We start from the raw sequence: 18,331 nt of genomic DNA, 5'->3' as shown, positions 1-18,331 counted from the left end.
TGGAAAAAAATGACGGCCATCACATGAAGTTATTTCTATATTCTCTGTATTTGCCTATGAGTAAATCTGTAGAGTGCCCCGAGCTGTCCATGGAGGACACATCCCCTTCTACAGGGCCTGGAACTGCCTGCTTCAAGGGAACTTGTAAAACGCCAGTAGTGGATGTTAGTGTAACGACAACTTAGCATTTTCAGTACACTGACATACTCATGGAAGAGATTTTTACTAGGCACAGATGGTCCTGAAATGAATCAAATTACATGCATTTTACAGCAACCAAAATAAAACTATGATCAATATGAAAGTGCAGTGAATTTCTGATCCACCAAATCTTTAGCAGAAAATGCATAATAAACATTCAAGATCCTTAATGAAGGAATATTACTGAAAACATTTTGCTTTCCAGGCTGCTCTTAACCAGCTTCTGTTATCTCTTCTCCTAGTACCTGTCCTCATTCTATTTTCCATGTCATCCATTGGGTGTGGTGAAAACATCTTCAATTTGACAGCTTCAACACATCAGACGTCAAGTCCCACCTTAAGGCTCCCTCCTACAAAATACAGATTTATACCCATTTTTTATCATTTCCCTCTGCATTCAAAATCCTTCTTTATATTTCAGGTTCCTACTGAACCCCCAGGCTGCTTGGGGACAGAGGCTGCCTTTAAGGGGAGGGACTCTTCATTAGGGAATGTAGTGACAGTACAAGGGGTGATGGGTTCAAACTGAAACAGGGGAGATTCAGGTTAGATCTGAGGCAGAAGTTCTTCCCTGTGAGGGTGCTGAGGCGCTGGCACAGGCTGCCCAGAGAAGCTGTGGCTGCCCCATCCCTGGCAGTGTTCAAGGCCAGGTTGGACACAGGGGCTTGGAGCAACCTGCTCTAGTGGAAGGTGTCCCTGTCAATGGCAGGGGTTGGAACTGGATGAGCTTTAAGGTCCCTTCCAACACAAACCAGTCTGGGATTCTCTGAACACCTTCTCCCAGCACAAGGCTGACTCCAATAGGTATCTCTAAGCCCTGATATGATAATACAAGAAACCTTTAGCTTCTATACACCAGAAGAGTAATTAGTGGGGCTAAAGATGAGTTTGGTTCATTGACACCCAGAGGGCAGCCATGGAAACGAGCAGCTTTGTGGAGCCTGCCTGTGTTCAGGGCAGAAAACGGGTGGTCAGTTGCTTTAAGACAGCTTTATCTGTATTTAGCGAGGAGCAGCAGGGACACCCTTCCCCTTGGCATGAGCCCAAGCTGCGTTTGAGGAGCTCCAGCAGAATAGGAGCCCCAGCTGCTTCACGCCGGCGGCCCTACACTTTACCGCTCCAAACAGATGGCCTCTTGCACAGCCACCACCTCCCGATGTCTTCTTTTAATATCTCTTTATTTTAGCCCCACATTAGCTCAGCAATACCGTTTCTCCTACCCCAAACCCACCAGGGCTGTGTGCAGGCAGGTAAACCACGGCCACGCTGCAGAGTGGAATAGTTTAAACGGGTTTTTTCCACATAAAACCCCGCTTAGGACCATATCCCAGGCCGGGTCCCGCCTCCCCTCAGCGCTCTCCCGCCCGAACCCACTTCTGCGCTGAGGGGTAAAAACGGCCGCAACCTCCTCAAGATGGCGCCCGCACCCCCTCACTCCCCCCATAGCCCCCCGGCTGTGAGGATCGAAGTTACGGATCCAGAAGTAGAGTACAATCTGATCGTTTATTACGAAGATTACACGGTATTTATATGCTTCCAAGCACTGAGCCAAGCATATCTGTGTCTGCCTTGCGCTTACATTGACGACACTGGGCAAAAGGTCTATCTGATCCTTCTTATCAACATCCTCTTTCCAGTTCCAACATCTCCCAAGTACCAGTCAGGGACGGGTCACTCTTAACTGCCTGCTGTGGTTCTCCCTTCCCATGGTCTCTGACAGTTTCGATACATTCCAACCCCCACACCCGGCTCCGCGGGGCAGGGGCACCGCGACCTCCCCAACATGGCGCCGGCGGCCGCCCGCTCCCCGCCACCGCCTCCTCCCTCACCCCGCCACCGCCTCGACCTCCCGGTGCGGCCCTCGCCCTCCTCATAATGGCGGCGGCGCCGGGCTATGACGCCATACGTCGTCGTCGTCGTCCTCCTCCTCCTCCCCTCCCGCTCTCTCCCTCTCCCCCCCGGCCTCCTCCCGCCGCCGCCGCGGCCGCCGGTCTCCGCCTCTCCCGCTCGCCATTGCGGCGGCTCAGGGCGAGCCGCGCCGCGTCCCCGCTCCGCTCCCTCCCCGGCCTCCGCCCGCCACAAGGCTCCACGGCGCAGGTCCGCCGCAGCGCAGCCGCTCTGAGGTGAGTGTCCTACCGCGCAATCTCCCAGCTCCTCCAGCCCGGCGCAGCCGCAGCAACGCGGGGGCCCCCGCCGGCCGCCCAGGCACCCCCGGCTCTGGCTCCCGCGCCTCCCTTCCGCGCCGCCGCGGGGACGCCTAGGCCGCGCTAGGCCCCGCCGTGTGGAGGGGAGCGGAGCGCGGGCCGCTCCCGCCCGGCCGCCGGAGGGATGGAAGCGGGGGGGGTGGTGGTGGTGGTTGTTGGCGGCGGGGCGGTGACCACGGGGCCTGGCGGGGGCATCACCCGGCCGAGGGCGGCGGAGCCCGGGGGGACCGAGCGTCCTCCCACGGGGGGGCGGCGGGGCGGGAAGCGAAGGGAAGGGCGGGCGCGGGCCCACGCGTCTGGCCGGGCAGGGTGTTGCGGGCTGCGGGAGCAGGTTGCCCCGGCCCCGCTGTGAGCCCGTCCCGCTCCGGGGAGGGGACTTGGGCCGCGGCTACGGCCATTTGCGGTACTTTGCTTTTCTTTTCCCCCATTTATTTTCTTCCCTCCTTTATGCCTCCATTTTTCCTCTCTCCTTTTATTATTTGTTTTTCCCTTTTCATTTTTCTGACTGCAAATGGATGCCTTGTGGCAGCGTCCTGGGCCGGCGCTGCCCTTCTGTATATGAGTTGTGGAGCAGGGCAGCGAGTTGAGATGCTGTTATTCGCACAAGCAGAATGATCTTTTTCCTCTCTAATATACCCCCAAAAAGGGATATAAATTATATCTCTTTGTTCTTGGGTTATACAACATCTGGCTCTGGAGAGAACCTGGTTCACGACTTAGTGTAAATAGTAATTACAGGGCAGAAGTATTTGCCTCAAAAGCCTTCATAGGTGTGGGGTTACTCGGTCTTGGCTTTCTTGCAGCTACAGATAGTTTCTGTAGTGTGGGGAGATGTTTTCCGTGCACAGTTCCAGGATTTGGATTTCTGTTCTCTTTTTTTCCTCCTGCATTGGAATTACCTTTATTATTTCCAGAATTGAGGGGTTTTATCATAGGAAGAGCACTGCTGTTGTGGTTTGTGTCTCTAATGTGTTAGCCTTGCTGCTGTCCAGGCATGGTTTTAGACCCTCTTCACATCTAGTGGGCATGGTGAGAGTGTTTTCAGTGTCGTGGTGGCTGTGTGTAGTCATTCTTGAGTTTCATTCAAGACATCATGGCAACTTGTGTTCATCCTTACTTTAGCAGTGGTATCACCTCATCTTCTGGTTCATCTGCATCACGGTTGCTTATCTTTAAAACCTGTTATATTGAACTTGTAATGGCCTAATATTGAGGAAATAGATGAGAAACTGCTTATTTTTCATATTATATTTTCCTGCTCATGATGAAACTGGGGAGCAACCGTTTTTATATATTGAAGGTGAAAGAGAAAGTATGAGGGTGGTAACTTTGGAAAGGTCAGGGTTATATTAACTCTTGTTTTAGGGTTTTAATCTTGTCCATCATGGGTAAGTGTCATAGTGTAGCCTTTAATTAAATAATCTCATATGCTTAAGTAACGTTCTACATGTGTTACTCTTTTATAGAGTGCTGCAGTTGGGCTTTACTGTATTTTACTGTATTACAGTTGTTTTTCAGAAGTCTCACATCATTAATGTACAGGCTTTACAATGAGATATGGGCTCCTACACACAGGCCATACATAGAGTGAGATGGGGAACCCTCTGCCTCGTCCAGTACATGTTTTGTGCATTCCCTACAACTCCATGTACTGTAGTAGCATCTGTGCCTTGCAAAGTGTGTGGCCTGGTGTATGTTCACATTGTGTAGGTAGAATGGAGCACGGGTCTTGTAAAGTGGTGTTGGTTGGCAGCCTGGATGGAGCCCGTGTTGGAGTGTGTGTGTAGGCAGTATGATTTTTGGCATGGAGCCTTTCAGTTCAATCGAAGTCTTTCTGTGGACCCTGTTACCTTGTGATATTAACATCATCCACGGATGCTTCTTTGGAGGTAACTTGGCTGGGCAGTGCTCTGTGTAACAGTGTGTAAGTTACCCTGACACAAGTCTGTGTTGTGGATGTGGGCTGTGCCATCCAAGCTGAGATGCCCAGTGGGCCAGAACAACAAACACTCTGACCCCAGAAGCAGAAAAGCCATCATAGCAAAACACCAGCTCTTAACAGCAAGAGTCCTTTAGTGTGTGTTGTGTCAGTTGGTGGTTGCCCTTCTCTATAGCTCTGTTGGGAAAGTGTGTGTTATAAACTTATTCACGGAGGATTAAGCTGGAATGAGTGAAGGCCACTTTGATTCTGAGTAAGGTTTGCCACGTGGGGGCTTTACATGCTGTAAGATTGCACTTGGATGGATTGTCTCAACTTCCTTGGATAAAAAACCCCACAACTGTTTGGCTGCAGAGATGTCACCTTTCAGAATCCAGGTATTTTGGTGTGAGGACTTCGTCAGGTGTTGGAATTCCATAGTTTTTCTGTCACTCAGGAGCCTGAATCATCTTTTCTTAGACTTAAACCAAGAAGTTTCACTTCTGGTAAGGTCAAGCCTGGAAGTTTTCAGCCTCCTAGGTGAAAATACAGAGCCCCAAATGGCTGCAGGAGCTGGGGCTGGAAGCACTGGGGCTGCCTTTGTTGTAAATCTTGCTTCTAGGCTACATCATGTCAGACTTGCCATATCCATGCTCTGGGAATGTTTCCATTGCTGCTTGTACCTGCTCTTCATGTGCCAAGTGAGGGAGATTTTCATGCAGCCTGTCAAGCTCTTGGAGGTGTTGGGAATTACTATTCTTTTCCCTTAACTCTGATCTGGGAGTGTATCTTCTAGGAAGGAGCAGAGTGCAGTGACTCTGCTGTGCCCCTTTATCGCTTTTACCAGGAAAATATAATTGAGACTTTCATATGCTGCTTCTGTTGATGACTTTCAGTACAAGTAGTACTGGAACATTTAGCCTTGGACTTTATCTTTCTGTGCTGCTTCTAGTAGATCCATCTTGTGCTGCTTCTAGTAGATCCATAGGAAAAAATACAGTGAAGGTTTCTTGTATTGCTGGTTACCCAGTGCTTGAGTTACTAAATAAAATAATTTTAAAAATACCACCCTTGGTCTTTTTGAATAACTTCTGCTGCATGGTGAGGATTTTATTCTTACTATGTAGTAGTTGCTGTAGTAGAAAGATTGAAAATGTTGCACTTGAAAGTGCACTGAGGTGACACTTGAAACAGATACTTGCTGTGACTCACACGACTCCTCCAATGAATCATAGAATCAGATGGTTTGTGTTGGAAGGGGCCTTAAAGCTCATCCAGTTCCAACCCCTGCCACGGGCAGGGACACCTTCCACTAGAGCAGGTTGCTCCAAGCCCCTTGTGGCATGGGGTTGGAACTGGATGAGCCCTAAGGTCCCTTCCAACCCAAACCATTCCATGATTCTACGATTGTATGTATGCAGACACTCACCCCTGCCCCTGTCTGTTTCTCACTTGCTTTAATGAGTGAATTTGTGTGTCAGCTATTGTGAACCTCTTCATCAGCTTGTTTTGCATGTAAATCCAAGCTAGGTAAATAGATCCCAGCAACCCCCTGGTTTTCAGGCATTGCAAACTATAAAATGCTGAACATTACTGGCATCTTCTGTTTTCCACCTGAAACTTCAGCTTTAACCAGGAACTCTCACTGCTTTCCAATGTAAAATCTGTGCCATTAGCAATGGAGTGTGGAGAAAGGTTTTAAAGTCAAGAGTCATGCAGGGCTTTGTACCATGGGTAGCAGGAACCTCTTAACTGTCCAAGCTAAAACCTGGCCCATCCTGCTTTGTGAAGAATTCAGGTCTATCTGTATTCACTGCAGCAATTGCAGTGGTTTTCAGTATTCATGGTGTCTTGCTAATTCTGGTCTTGTTGCCTTTGCTTTGTCCCAAAAACTAGTGGAGCTGAACCAGTTTCCTGTTGGACAGTTCCATGGGAGGGTTGAATGGAGCCATACATCCTTATGGGATAGCACCACTTGCTGGGAAACCTCAGAGCCCGCTATCCTTGTGGGAGTAGTATAGTTTATAACTAGAAGCAGACCTTGTGTTCTCACTAGGAGTGTTACTAAGAGGAGCTGGGAGAGGATGCCCAAGTGATTAATGCTGTGCTCCCACTTGGTTTTGGAGGTCACCTGAGGTTTTCAGCTTCATGGGAAGGACTTTTTTTGTCTAACACTGGTTTTGTAGCAGATGAGTTGCTTGCCAGGCTCCAAGGAGGGGTTCCTTCTATTGACAGGAGGAAATGGGGAGGTGGAGGCTATATTTGGTGGAGCACGTAGGAGAGTGATAGGCATCTCCATGCATGTTGACATTTTGATGTCAATGAAATACCGTGGTAGGGTTTTTTCCTCCTGGAAGAAGGATGTAGCTGCACAAAGACTCTTAGGATACTTCTGATGGAAGGTTTATTCCATCTGAGTGTTGACTTCATAGGATGAGAATTCCAGTGTCTCCTCTCCTTGCTGTTCATCATCCTTTCTTAGAGAACATGCTGCTTTCGGTGGATAAGGGAGCCTATTTTTGTGCTGAGGGACGAAAGCAGGTGCCTCCTCAGTACAGAACATGGTGCATTCTGTCCTTGATGCTGAGCTCTGAGCCTCTGCTCCTTTACACACATTATTTTTGTTGGCTGTAGGTTGCTTTCTGCCTCTCTGAGGCTGTGTGTAAAGCAGATGTGTGAATTATTTTAGCTGTTTGCTCTGTGTGCTGGCTCTATTAATAATAGATGGATTGCTCAGATGCTGCACTCTGAGCACGAGTCGGAGGGTAACTCAACTTTGTCAGTCCCATTACAAAATTCATATAATGAATCATAGAATCCCAGACTGGTTTGCGTTGGAATGACCTTAAGATCATCCAGTTCCAACCCCTGCCACGGGCAGGGACACCTTCCCCTCAACCAAGTTGCTCCAAGCCCTTGTGTCCAACCTGGCCTTGAACACTGCCAGGGATGGGGCAGCCACAGCTTCTCTGGGCACCCTGTGCCAGCGCCTCAGCAACCTCATAGAGAAGAGCTTCTGCCTTATCTCCAGCCTGAACTTCCTCTGTTTGAGTTTGAACCCATCACCCCTTGTCCTATCACTACAGTCCCTGATGAAGAGTCCCTCTCCAGCATCATTGTAGCCCCCTTCAGACACTGGAAGCTGCTCTGAGGTCTCCACGCAGCTTCTCTTCTCCAGGCTGAAAAGCCCCAATGTTCTCAGCCTGTCTCCATACGGGAGGTGCTCCAGCCCCTGATCATCCTCATGGCCTCCTCTGGGCCTGCTCCAACAGCTCCATGTCCTCCTTATCTTGAGGGCACCAGAACTGCATACAGTGCTGCAAGTGGGGTCTCAGAACAGAGGGGCAGGATCCCCACCCTGAGCTGCTGCTCATGCTCTGGGGGTCCAGCCCAGCTTACGGGGGGGTTCTGGGCTAAAGTGCACACTGAAGCCAGATCACGGAGAGCTTTTTATTGACCAACACCCCCAAGTCCTTCTCCTCAGGCTGCTCTGAATCACTTGTCCACCCAACCTGTAGCTGTGCCTGGGATTGCCCCAAGGGCAGGACCTTGCAATTTGCTGTGTTGAGCTCGATGAGGTTGGCATTAGCCACCTCTCCAGTGTGTCCAGGTCCCTCTGGATCTCATCCCTTCCCTCCAGTCTATCAACCAAACAAATTCATCTGACTTCAAATACATAAGCAGAAATAACATGAAAGTCTATTTTCACTTAACAGAACATGCCTCTTGTAACCAGTGTGATCATGACATGCAGTCCTAAAGAAACCAAGCCCCTCCCCCTGTTTATGACATAACCATGTACTTAAAGTAATCAAATGGGGATGACTTCCAGGCTTGGAAAACTTCCTGGGTCAAAAAATACTCCAAGACCACACCCCGGAGTCTCTGCTTTATTTATATTGCAACATCCTCTGTAGAGAAATGGTGTGGAAGTTAATTCTGTTCCCATAAGTTTATTTTTTGTGTCTGCTATTAGAGTCTACTGCTGCTTCTGCAGCAACTATCTTGGGCACAAAGAAAATCCTTTTAACTCTTGGTTTCCCTTTGTAAGGAGAATCATGGAATCAGCCAGGTTGGAAAAGCCCTTTAAGCTCATCCAGTCCAGTTGTTTCCCAGCACTGCCAAGGCCACCACTAACCCATGGCACTGAGGGCCTCGTCTCCACGGTGTGTGAACACTTGCAGGGACGGTGACTCCAGCACTGCCCTGGGCAGCCTGTTCCAATGCCTGAGCACCCTTTGGGGAAGGAATTGTTCCTCATCTCCATTTAAACCTCCCCTGGTGCAGCTTGAGGCTGCTCCCTCTTGTCCCATCCCTTGTTCCTTGGGAGCAGAGCCCAGCCCCCTCCTGACTCCATCCTCCTGTGAGGCAGTTGTAGAGAGGGATAAAGTCCTCCCTGAGCCTTCTCCAGACTTAACCCCCCAGGTCCCTCAGCATTAGAAGGGGCTTCAGATAGTGCTGCTCCTTTTCCTCCCTAGAAGGTCTTAGTTGCTTTGGGTTGCAAGTTGTATTCTTTTCCAGGCTTCTTTCTCTTGCATCATGAGTTTTAATGGTGATTTGCAGGTAAATCAGTAAAATTTGGTCTCTTGCTCAAGATGAAATGGTGTGTTTTCCTGTGATAGTTGTTATACTCAAACCCTGATAATGCAAAGCATATGCAGATGGAGGAGGTGGTGAAGAAATGTGAAAGACATCTGAAGTACAAAATGTAGCAGCAAATAAAAATTCATGTCCCAGTTTCAGTGTATCAGATGCATGGTTGTGAGCTACAGGAAAAGCTTTGAATTCCCACAGGATTTGCATACTGTGCTGTGTATTCAAAGCAGGAGAACCCCACATGAAGGCTAATTTAAGGTGGGTCAGGATGAGAAAATCATGATGGCTCTATCTTGGATGTTCTCTGTGTGCGTTGGATTCTGGTGGAGTAGTGATCTTGGAAGCTAAACTGACCTGTGCCCCTTCCCGAATCCTAATCTTCATCAGGGCCTTTAGTGACAGGACAAGGAGGAATGGCTTCTTCCAGGGGAGATTCAGGTTGGATATAAGGAAGTTCTTCCCTGCGAGGGTGCTGAGGCGCTGGCACAGGGTGCCCAGAGAAGCTGTGGCTGCCCCATCCCTGGCAGTGTTCAAGGCCAGGTTGGACACAGGGACTTGGAGCAACCTGCTCCAGTGGAAGGTGTCCCTGCCCATGGCAGGAGCTTGGAACTGGGTGAGCTTTAAGGTCTCTTCCAACCCAACCTGTGATTCTAAGATTGTGTCATCTTGAAGGCTGCATCATTAACCGAATTATCATCTAGAAGTGGGCCACGATTGCAATTTTGGGGTGCGAGTCAGCGAATTAAATGTGGTCAGGGCTGAATCATCTGTCTTTACCATATGCTGATCCTATTGAATTAGCATGTGAGGACCAAGTCCATCTAGCCAGGGTTGAAGACAACATCCAGCAGGAACAAGGTCTACTGTGGTTAACGTGATACTTCACACCTCTAAGTCTTGGTCTAGCCATCACCATGCTCTTGCTCGAATCCTTTGCTAAAACACGCTTGCTTTCTGTTTTTATGGTAGTCCAGCAGAACCACTAATCCTCCTCCTCGATAAAAGAGGATTAAACCTGGGAACATTTGCACCTTAATGCAACCAGCCAGGGCCGCACTCTGTCTTTTAGGCAGTAATCCCATTGGAGTGAGAGCTGTGCCTTTGTGCAGTACCAGGAATGCTGTCAGCGATGGCAAATAGCAGCTCTCTGGGCAGTTGTGCTTACTGGGTTTGTACTTCTTAAAAGACCATTTTGGTTGGTAATTTAAAAAGCTGAATCAACTGGAAGTGACCAGTTTGCTTCACACTGTTAAAATGACTCTGGGCTCTGCAGGTCAGAGTAACGTAATTCAAAACTGGGATTTGTGTGTGGTTCTCTACGTAAAAATGAAGGAATGTGTAAGTTGACAAAGTATTACCTTGGAGAATGCCGTTTATAGAATCATATCTCAGAAGCTGATGTATGAATGCATGGAATGGTTTGTGTTGGAAGGGACCTTAAAGCTCATCCACTTCCAACCCCCTGCCATGGGCAGGGACACCTGGAGCAGGTTGCTCCAAGCCCCTGTGTCCAACTTGGCCTTGAACACTGCCAGGGATGGGGCAGCCACAGCTTCTCTGGGCACCCTGTGCCAGCGCCTCAGCACCCTCACAGGGAAGAACTTCTGCCTAAGAGCTCATCTCAGTCTTCCCTCTGGAAGCTCATACTTATCACATGTTATCTCTCCTAGACTCATTTCACACTACAGATCCTCCAAAAGATTTAGGGAAGAAGGTTCTGCCCCAGATGTGGATACTGGTGAGGGAGCATCCCCTCTGAATATCACACCCCAAGTGCTTAATATGAAACCAGCAGGGCCTAAGGGGAAGCACAGGAATGCTAAATGAGAATTCCACTCCTGCTTTACAACTTTATGGTGTAGTTTGACTTAGTTTTGGATTACACTCATTTGCAGGCTGACATGGATCGAGATGTGGTGCTGTGCTCCTGTTCTGGATGCTAAACGTGTGCTAACGTTTTGCTTGGTGTCTTCATGGGGAGGATTGATTCCACTGTAGAACTTTATAACTTACATAAACTGCTTAAAACTTGAAAATATGGAGTCTAAACCATGGAGTGCTCCTGCTTGTCTGTGCTGCATTTTCCCTGTCGTCTACCACTGCTCTGCTTGAGTACTGAAGAGGAGCAGGGCAGAGCGTTGCGGTGAAGCCCTCCCCACCTTCCCCATCGTGCCAAAACCTGAGAAGAGGCTTCAAGTAGAAACCACCTCATCCTCACGTTGAGCCCAGAGCTTCCTGCCAGCCTCTGCTGCTAAATAAGTGAAGTGCAAAAAGGACCCGTTGTAAATTGCATCATAGGTGGTGAAACGAATGTCCTGTCCCATCGCCAAACAGTGGCTTTCAGCAGTAAACAGGAGTGTTTGTGCCAAATAATTTTGTGTAAAATCCCGTTTGTTTCTTTTCCAGCCTTTCTGTGCATGGAGTTTTTCCTGCAGTGTGATGTGGTTGCTCTTTTGTGTGAGATGCTGATAAAAGAGCACATTAATAGAAGGAGTTTTGTGTTTGCTTTCTAGAATCAGCTGTATTTTAGGTCTTTTCATGCTGACACTGGTAGCATAGGGAATTCTTATCCCATCCTAATTAAAAGGAGCCTTATGCCACAGGAGGACGCTGTGGAACCAGAGCTACTTTGTGTAGTTCCTCTTTGTGCTTGAGTTACTGCATCTCTGCTGACAAGCAGCAATGTCCCCGTGCTGCTGTGCACTAGCGTGAAATAAGATGTTGGCTTCAATCTTGATAGGAGAGGTCTAAACTGGCGTGTCTTATCTTGCCTTTGTGCAGGGTAGCAGTTGCTGCTGCTGACAGGAGGCAATGTCTCAAGTCCTGATACGTCAGTCCCATCTAAAGCCGTGCACAGTTTTCAGAGTGATGGATGCTTCACCACAAAAAAGCTGGGGTTTATTGCACTGAGGTGTAGGCCAGCAAATTCTCCCCATGAGCAAGGGAAGACTTCTTCTGCAGCCATGCGAAAACAGGATTTGGGGATTAAATGTGCGTTTTAAATGAGTTGTGCTCATAATTAAGATATTAATCAAGCTTGTCCCTGGTGAATAGCATTGTTTCCTTATCAAACCTGCAGTGGTAATTCCCACTGGGCACAATCTTATATGACAACAGCATCAAATTTATCCTGAAAGTGAATTAACAGATAATATTTAATCAATGAGAGATGCCAGTGCATGGAAAGAGCTAAATCTCTGCTCTCAAGAGTCTGAAACAATCTGCTAGGGAGGACCTCAACATCCTCACCAGGAGAAGGTCTGGGTCTTGGCTGTTGGTATGTAGTGCAGGTGAGTGATGGGAGATGTGGGCTTTCTGTATGGTGTTGGTTGTAAGCTGCTCTGAGAGAAGCCAGTGCAGTTGTAATTGGCTGGTGTAGTCCCCTTCCATCTCCCACTTCACCTGGAAGTGGTTTCTTAACCAACATCATCAGGAAATGCTGTGAGTGAGCTTGGTGCTCGTGTGAGTAAGGCCTGGCTGGGAGACGGATGTCTTTGCATGAGTTGTGGCTTCCAGGTACCAGCCAGCATTGGCCCACATGGAGCTGAAACGCAGCCAGGGCAGCACCAGGCCAAGACTGGCTGTGTCTCCTCTGTTAGAGGTTGTCCTCTAATCCTTCCCTCAGCTGCAGGTTGGCAACTCCTCTAATTCAGACCATGGCAGGAACTTGCCCCAGAAGCTGTGGCTGCCCCACCCCTGGCAGTGCTCAAGGCCAGGTTGGACACAGGGGCTTGGAGCAACCTGCTCTAGTGGAAGGTGTCCCTGCCCGTGGCAGGGGGTTGGAACTGAATGAGCCTTAAGGCCCTTTCCAACCCAAACCAGTCTGAGAGTCAATGCAAACTGGACCATTTCTGGCTGTTGTAACCAGAGAGTAGACACAACTCTCTCCAGACTGATGATGTCTGATGAACACCAGTGATTTTAGCCATGGCTCCTTGTGAAAATCATGGTGTATGATCTCTTTCTTTGTGTTGCTGGTGTTTCTGAGTGAGGTTTTGCTCCTCATGGATAGTGTAACCATTGAAATCTGCTGATCAGAAACCAGCTGTATCAGGATGTGTGTACTTGCTTTAGAGGGCTTAGTGCCAGAATAGCACAAAGCAGTTCCAGACAATTTCAAAGGTGTCATTACAGTCAAACAGGGTTTGATTTTATTAGTAAATGGCAAATGATTTCTTCCTTGCTGGATCAGTTTTCACTTATGAATTATTCCAGGCTGTCTTTGTAGGGAATTTGGAATTTACCTAGAGCCAGAAGTTTGAAACAGCTTTTAAAATAACCCATTCTTATGTCCTAAGAGCATAGGAAGTGCTGTTTAATCTGATTGAATACATGAAGTATGAAACCTGGTTAACTGAAAAGCCTCCTTCACATCCCATTGGCTCAGACCATCAGAGCTATTTCAGGTCCCTCCCTCTCAGGAGATGACACCAGTGCCTATGGTTGTTGTGGCAGCAGATGAGCTGCTGCAGCTGCAAACAGTTGGTTGCTCTTAAAATAAACGGGGTGGTGTGGTCTCCCCTACCCACCACAGCAGGCTCTTGGGAGTGAGAAGGGACACGTTTTGCATGTGGGAAGCCCTGTGTGCCACCACCATCATCTTTGTGACCTGTGCTTGAAGCTCTGCTCTGATGGCCAAAGGATGGAGACAAACACAAAGCAGTGCTGAGCGTCCCCCTTCCCTCCTCACAGCATCACTAGAGAAGCAGTTTAGAGAGTAACCCCCAAGCTAGGGAAGGGGGAAAAGCAAACTGAGCAGCTCAAAACTGGCTTAGAGACCCATTTCCCAGCAGAGGTGCTGGTCTACATGGCTCAACACCACTGGAGAGCTGCAAGAAAAGGCTTAGGAGGTGGTGACTGATGGCAGCAGCCACCCTGCAGCCCATGGAACTGCTGCCTGAGGATTAACACACCCGGATCACAGGAGCCCTGTTGATTAACTCACCACAAGAACAAAAGTGCCAGTGTGATGCTGGTGGTTTAATGCAAAGCAAAGGACTTATTTACAGCAGAGTCTTGAATCCATTAAGGGCACATTAAATTCCAGATGCTTGTCAGCTTCACAAGAAGAGGGGAGAGAAGGGAGGAGGTGTTGCTTGTTTTCTGGTGAACATTCAGCTCGCTGAACATGGAGCAGTATTTCATTGATGTTAAAGCCATGCGGAAGGTGACCAGCTTGAATGATGAACAGGTTATTTCTGGTTCCCTTTTATTTTCTTTTTTTAACTCCATTCAAACTTAAACAGGGGAGATTGAGGTTGGATATAAGGAAGAAATTCCTTACTGTGAGGGTGCTGAGGCGCTGGCACAGGGTGCCCAGAGAAGCTGTGGCTGCCCCATCCCTGGCAGTGTTCAAGGCCAGGTTGGACACAGGGGCTTGGAGCAACCTGCTCTAGTGGAAGGTGTCCCTGCCCATGGCAGGGGTTGGAACTGGGTGAGCTTTAAGGTCCTTTCCAACACAAACCAGTCTGGGATTCTATTTTACATAGATCACAAGACTGCTGTCTAGTGCCAGAAAAAAGCATGACGTGCTGAGTTCCTGTATGGAGCAGAGTTGTCAATAAGGAATTGGTGCTGTCTGCAGTGGAAGGATCAAACAGAAAATGGGTCGGAAGAGGAAAAACCAGGAGTGTTTCCATTCCTTTGAAACAAATTAGGAAATGAGCCAGAGGGATTATTCTGGAGAGTGGATATTGAGAATTAGCCTTCTCAAATACGTCCTCTAACTTATTTAATTTAAAAAGCAAGGCAAATTAAAAAGAAACAGGAAAAATAAACCCCAGGAACAGCTGATATTCCCTGGGCCAACTGAGCAACCACACATTGATTTGTCTCTTCCTTTCTTCTTACTTTACGGTATGCTGAATACATACTGCATTGGAGATAACACTGTTATAAACTCTCCTCTACAAGGGAGTGTTTGAAGGCCATGAGGCTTCATCAGTGCCCTGCTCCTTGTGTTTTGGTGGGTCCATCACTAGCTAACAGGCTGGTTTGTTCTTTCTTAACACATCCATGCTGTGGAGAGCTGGATCTCTGTGGATACCAGCCTGGACCTCTGCCATGTGCCTTTGTATGTTTAGGTACTGACTCCAGTGATGTTTAGGTGGAAGGAGAAGGATGAGGAGAAGCTTGAGGAAGGCTGGCTGGCTTTTCTCAGAGACATGAGCTGATGGAAGCTTATCACCTCTTTCTCAGTAGTTACTGTGGCTTCCCATAGCCTCCAGTTTGCTCCTGTACCATCTAAATTGAACATCCTTTCATCAGTTCAAAGGCAATTCTCCAGAGGGTGGTAGGTGGGTCACGTCATGCAGCCTTTCTCCTGAGCCTCATCACTGGGAAGAGAAGGTTGGTGACCTGACCAGCCTGAAACGAGGCTGGGGACAGTACCCTCAGCTGAAAAGGCTAACATGTCTATTAACCTAACTGCTGGCATTGACCACTTAAAAGGTGGATTCTGAGGAACTGTGTGTATCTGTTAGTCCCCTGTCCTTCCTCCTTTGTCATTTATAATCCACTGTAGAAGGCAGAGCTGCTGCGTGAGCTCAGCATGTTCCTCACACGTTGGGTAGTTCCCCAGTGGAGCAGTGCCCTGCAGCTGCCTGGGATGGGATTTCATTCTTCCCCAAACCTTTGATTAGGAGAAGTTGTGCCATAGCACACTGAAAAGGCTGTGTGAGTTGGCCTCTATCTGCTATTGGTGCTTAGCTAATTCTTGTATGTTATACCAATGTCATCCTCATCTTTATGTGGATGCTATTACAGGATACAGGTGAGCTCTTCCCTTGTGTTCTGCTTATAGTGGTCACTCCTGCACAAGCAGAAGAAAGGTTTGGTTGCAAAACTTGGCCGGGAGAACTTTGTATTTGGTGTTTTGGATGCTGACGAGGCTGTTACCTGTTAGCACCCCGTTTCAGAATGGTAGAATCACAGAATCCCAGGATGGTTTTGGTTGGAAGCGACCTTAAAGCTCCTCCAGTTCCAACCCCTGCCACAGGCAGGGACACCTTCCACTAGAGCAGGTTGCTCCAAGCCCCTGTGTCCAACCTGGCCTTGAACACTGCCAGGGATGGGGCAGCCACAGCTTCTCTGGGCACCCTGTGCCAGTGCCTCACCGTCCCAACCATAAAGCATTTCTTCCTTATGTCTGATCTAAATCTTTTTATTTAAAACCTGTGCCCCTGCATTCCCTCAGGTCTCTCTCAGGAAGGATCTGAGCACATGTGGCTGGAATGAGCTGTGTATGCGCATGGGAGAGCACAGAGCAGGTCTCTGTCAAACCATTCTGCATCTCAGCCTTTCTTCTGCTTTCATTCAGATAATTCATATTTGCATCATTTAAACTGCAAAGGAAGTGAGACCCAGTGATTCTTTCATGTGTTGTTCATCTGAGCAGGGTTTTGGGTGAATTGGTCATTATGTTGGATGAGTGATTTCCAATGCCAGCAGAGCACTGTTTGTCTCTGAGTTAAGCCTGTCTTAGAGGGCAGTGTCTTATCTTCCACAGCATCTGAACTAAAACCACCTCAGTGGTCTAAAGGTTAAAAACAAGCCCAGGCCCTGTCTGTGCAAGAGCTTTTCCAGTCATGCTGATGAACCTCAGTTTTTTCTGCTGTGGACTTCTTATTTTTGGCTCAGTTTAAAGCACCCATGAGCAACATTAAACCAGATGGCGATGACAGAGGACAGTTTCTACAGTGGTTTTGTATGGGTTGAGTTGTATCTTTTTACATTCACACCCCAGATTACACTGAGCAGACAAAAACTTCATTTTAATCCATGTGGGTTTAAATTTAATATGGAATTTATGCTTTTCTGTTCAGTTTCTGTTGTTTTCTGCTGGTTTGAATGGTTTGGCTTCTGCTGCTTTAGCTTTCTTCCTCCTGCATCTGGTGTTCTTCCAGCAATGGTGTCAACAGCCGTTGATTATAGTTGACAGTACATCAAAGAAACCCCTGACATGATCATGAGGCAACTGCACTTTGTGATGAGAGGACTTTATCCTCATATTTTTTTAAGCAGTTTAAATGACTTTAAAATCCTTCTGGCTGTCATCCAGGGCTTCTGGACTGAGCTACAGATACCAGGAAATGTCTTTGCAGGCATCATCATACCTTTAGGGTTTCCATACTTCATATACATACATATTTCCATACTTCATACTTCCACCTTCAAATGTTCTGGAGAAGGAAAACAGGAATAAACTTTCTGTTTTTTTCTGGAATGATAAATGGTCATCTCTGAAATTAACCAAGAACAACTTTCCTTTCATCCCCTGTGCCTGAATCCCTGTTCAAATCCAAGTGTGGACCCTTCAGATACGTAACAGATGCTTTGCTGCTGGGGCAACAGTGGGATCATAGAATCCCAGACTGGTTTGTGTTGGAAGGGGCCTCAAAGCTCCTCCAGTCCCAACCCCTGCCACAGGCAGGGACACCTTCCACTGGAGCAGGTTGCTCCAAGCCCCTGTGTCCAACCTGGCCTTGAACACTGCCAGGGATGGGGCAGCCACAGCTTCTCTGGGCACCCTGTGCCAGCGCCTCAGCACCCTCACAGGGAAGAGCTTCTGCCTAAGAGCTCATCTCAGTCTCCCCTCTGGCAGGTTAAAGCCATTCCCCTTGGCCTGTCCCTACAGGCCCTTGTCCAAAGCCCCTCTCCAGCTTTCCTGGAGCCCCTTTAGGCACTGGAGCTGCTCTAAGGTCTCCTGCTAAGGACCCTTCTCTTCTCCAGGCTAATGACATGGCTTGCCTGACTCCATAGGGCAGTTACCTAGCCATGTATCTGAGACCGCTCTGTGGCTGTATCCGTGTTCCTAGCTCTTTCCTCCTGACAAACTGAACAGGTTTCTGTGAAGAGGGTGTCATGAAGAGCTTTAATTTCAATGGCTACACTTACAGGATCAGAATTTGCTGAGTATATGTTACTGTTTTCTACAGCTGATCATCTGTTTCCTTCTGCTGTTTGTCCTGGGGGGTTTCGGGGATTGGCTGATGTCCTAATTCTTCTACTATAGTTTGAAAATATCTTCAGGATGTGCTGTCCCTTTTCCACACACTGAAAATGTTCGGGTATCTCCTGTCTTGTTCCTTCTGCACAGATTTATGTTCATGCCATGTGGGCCAGTGCCCTGTTTAGTGTGTAAGCTGCTGCTTTGCTCAGTGGTTTACCACTAGATGCATTAAATAAATGTGCTTTATCTAATATTTGCACTTGGGTTGTAATGATTTTTGCCTGCTTCCAGACTCTTAATAAGTAATACAACAAAAATGGCCTCCAGAATGCAACTTGCTGCCACTAAACTGTTCTGGGATCCTTGTTTATGTTCTGAGCTACTGAGGTTGAAGGACAGGCATTGTGTAATGCTCTTGAGCATCTTAGAATCACAGAATGGTTTGGGTTGGAAAAAAACCTT

At 48.0% G+C, this 18,331-nt stretch overlaps 1 protein-coding gene across 9 annotated transcripts in view; it reads left to right on the top strand.

Annotated features, from left to right (window-relative positions):
* Window positions 1–18,331, top strand: part of NRF1 (nuclear respiratory factor 1) — a 74,948-nt gene that overhangs the window by 5,625 nt on the left and 50,992 nt on the right. For 7 of the 9 annotated variants that reach the window (XM_080620618.1, XM_080620615.1, XM_080620616.1 and 4 more), the window contains exon 1: window positions 2,189–2,324. The exons of 1 other annotated variant lie outside the window; for it this stretch is intronic. The gene's annotated coding sequence lies outside the window, so the exon portion shown is untranslated. Of the gene's footprint in view, window positions 1–2,188; window positions 2,325–18,331 lie in introns of those variants that run through there. One more of the 9 variants, XM_080620611.1, reaches the window with a different exon arrangement.

This window comes from Psittacula echo (genome assembly GCF_963264785.1).
Source record: "Psittacula echo genome assembly, chromosome: 1".
Lineage (NCBI taxonomy): Eukaryota > Metazoa > Chordata > Aves > Psittaciformes > Psittacidae > Psittacula > Psittacula echo.
This window is presented reverse-complemented; position numbering and strand designations above follow the sequence as displayed.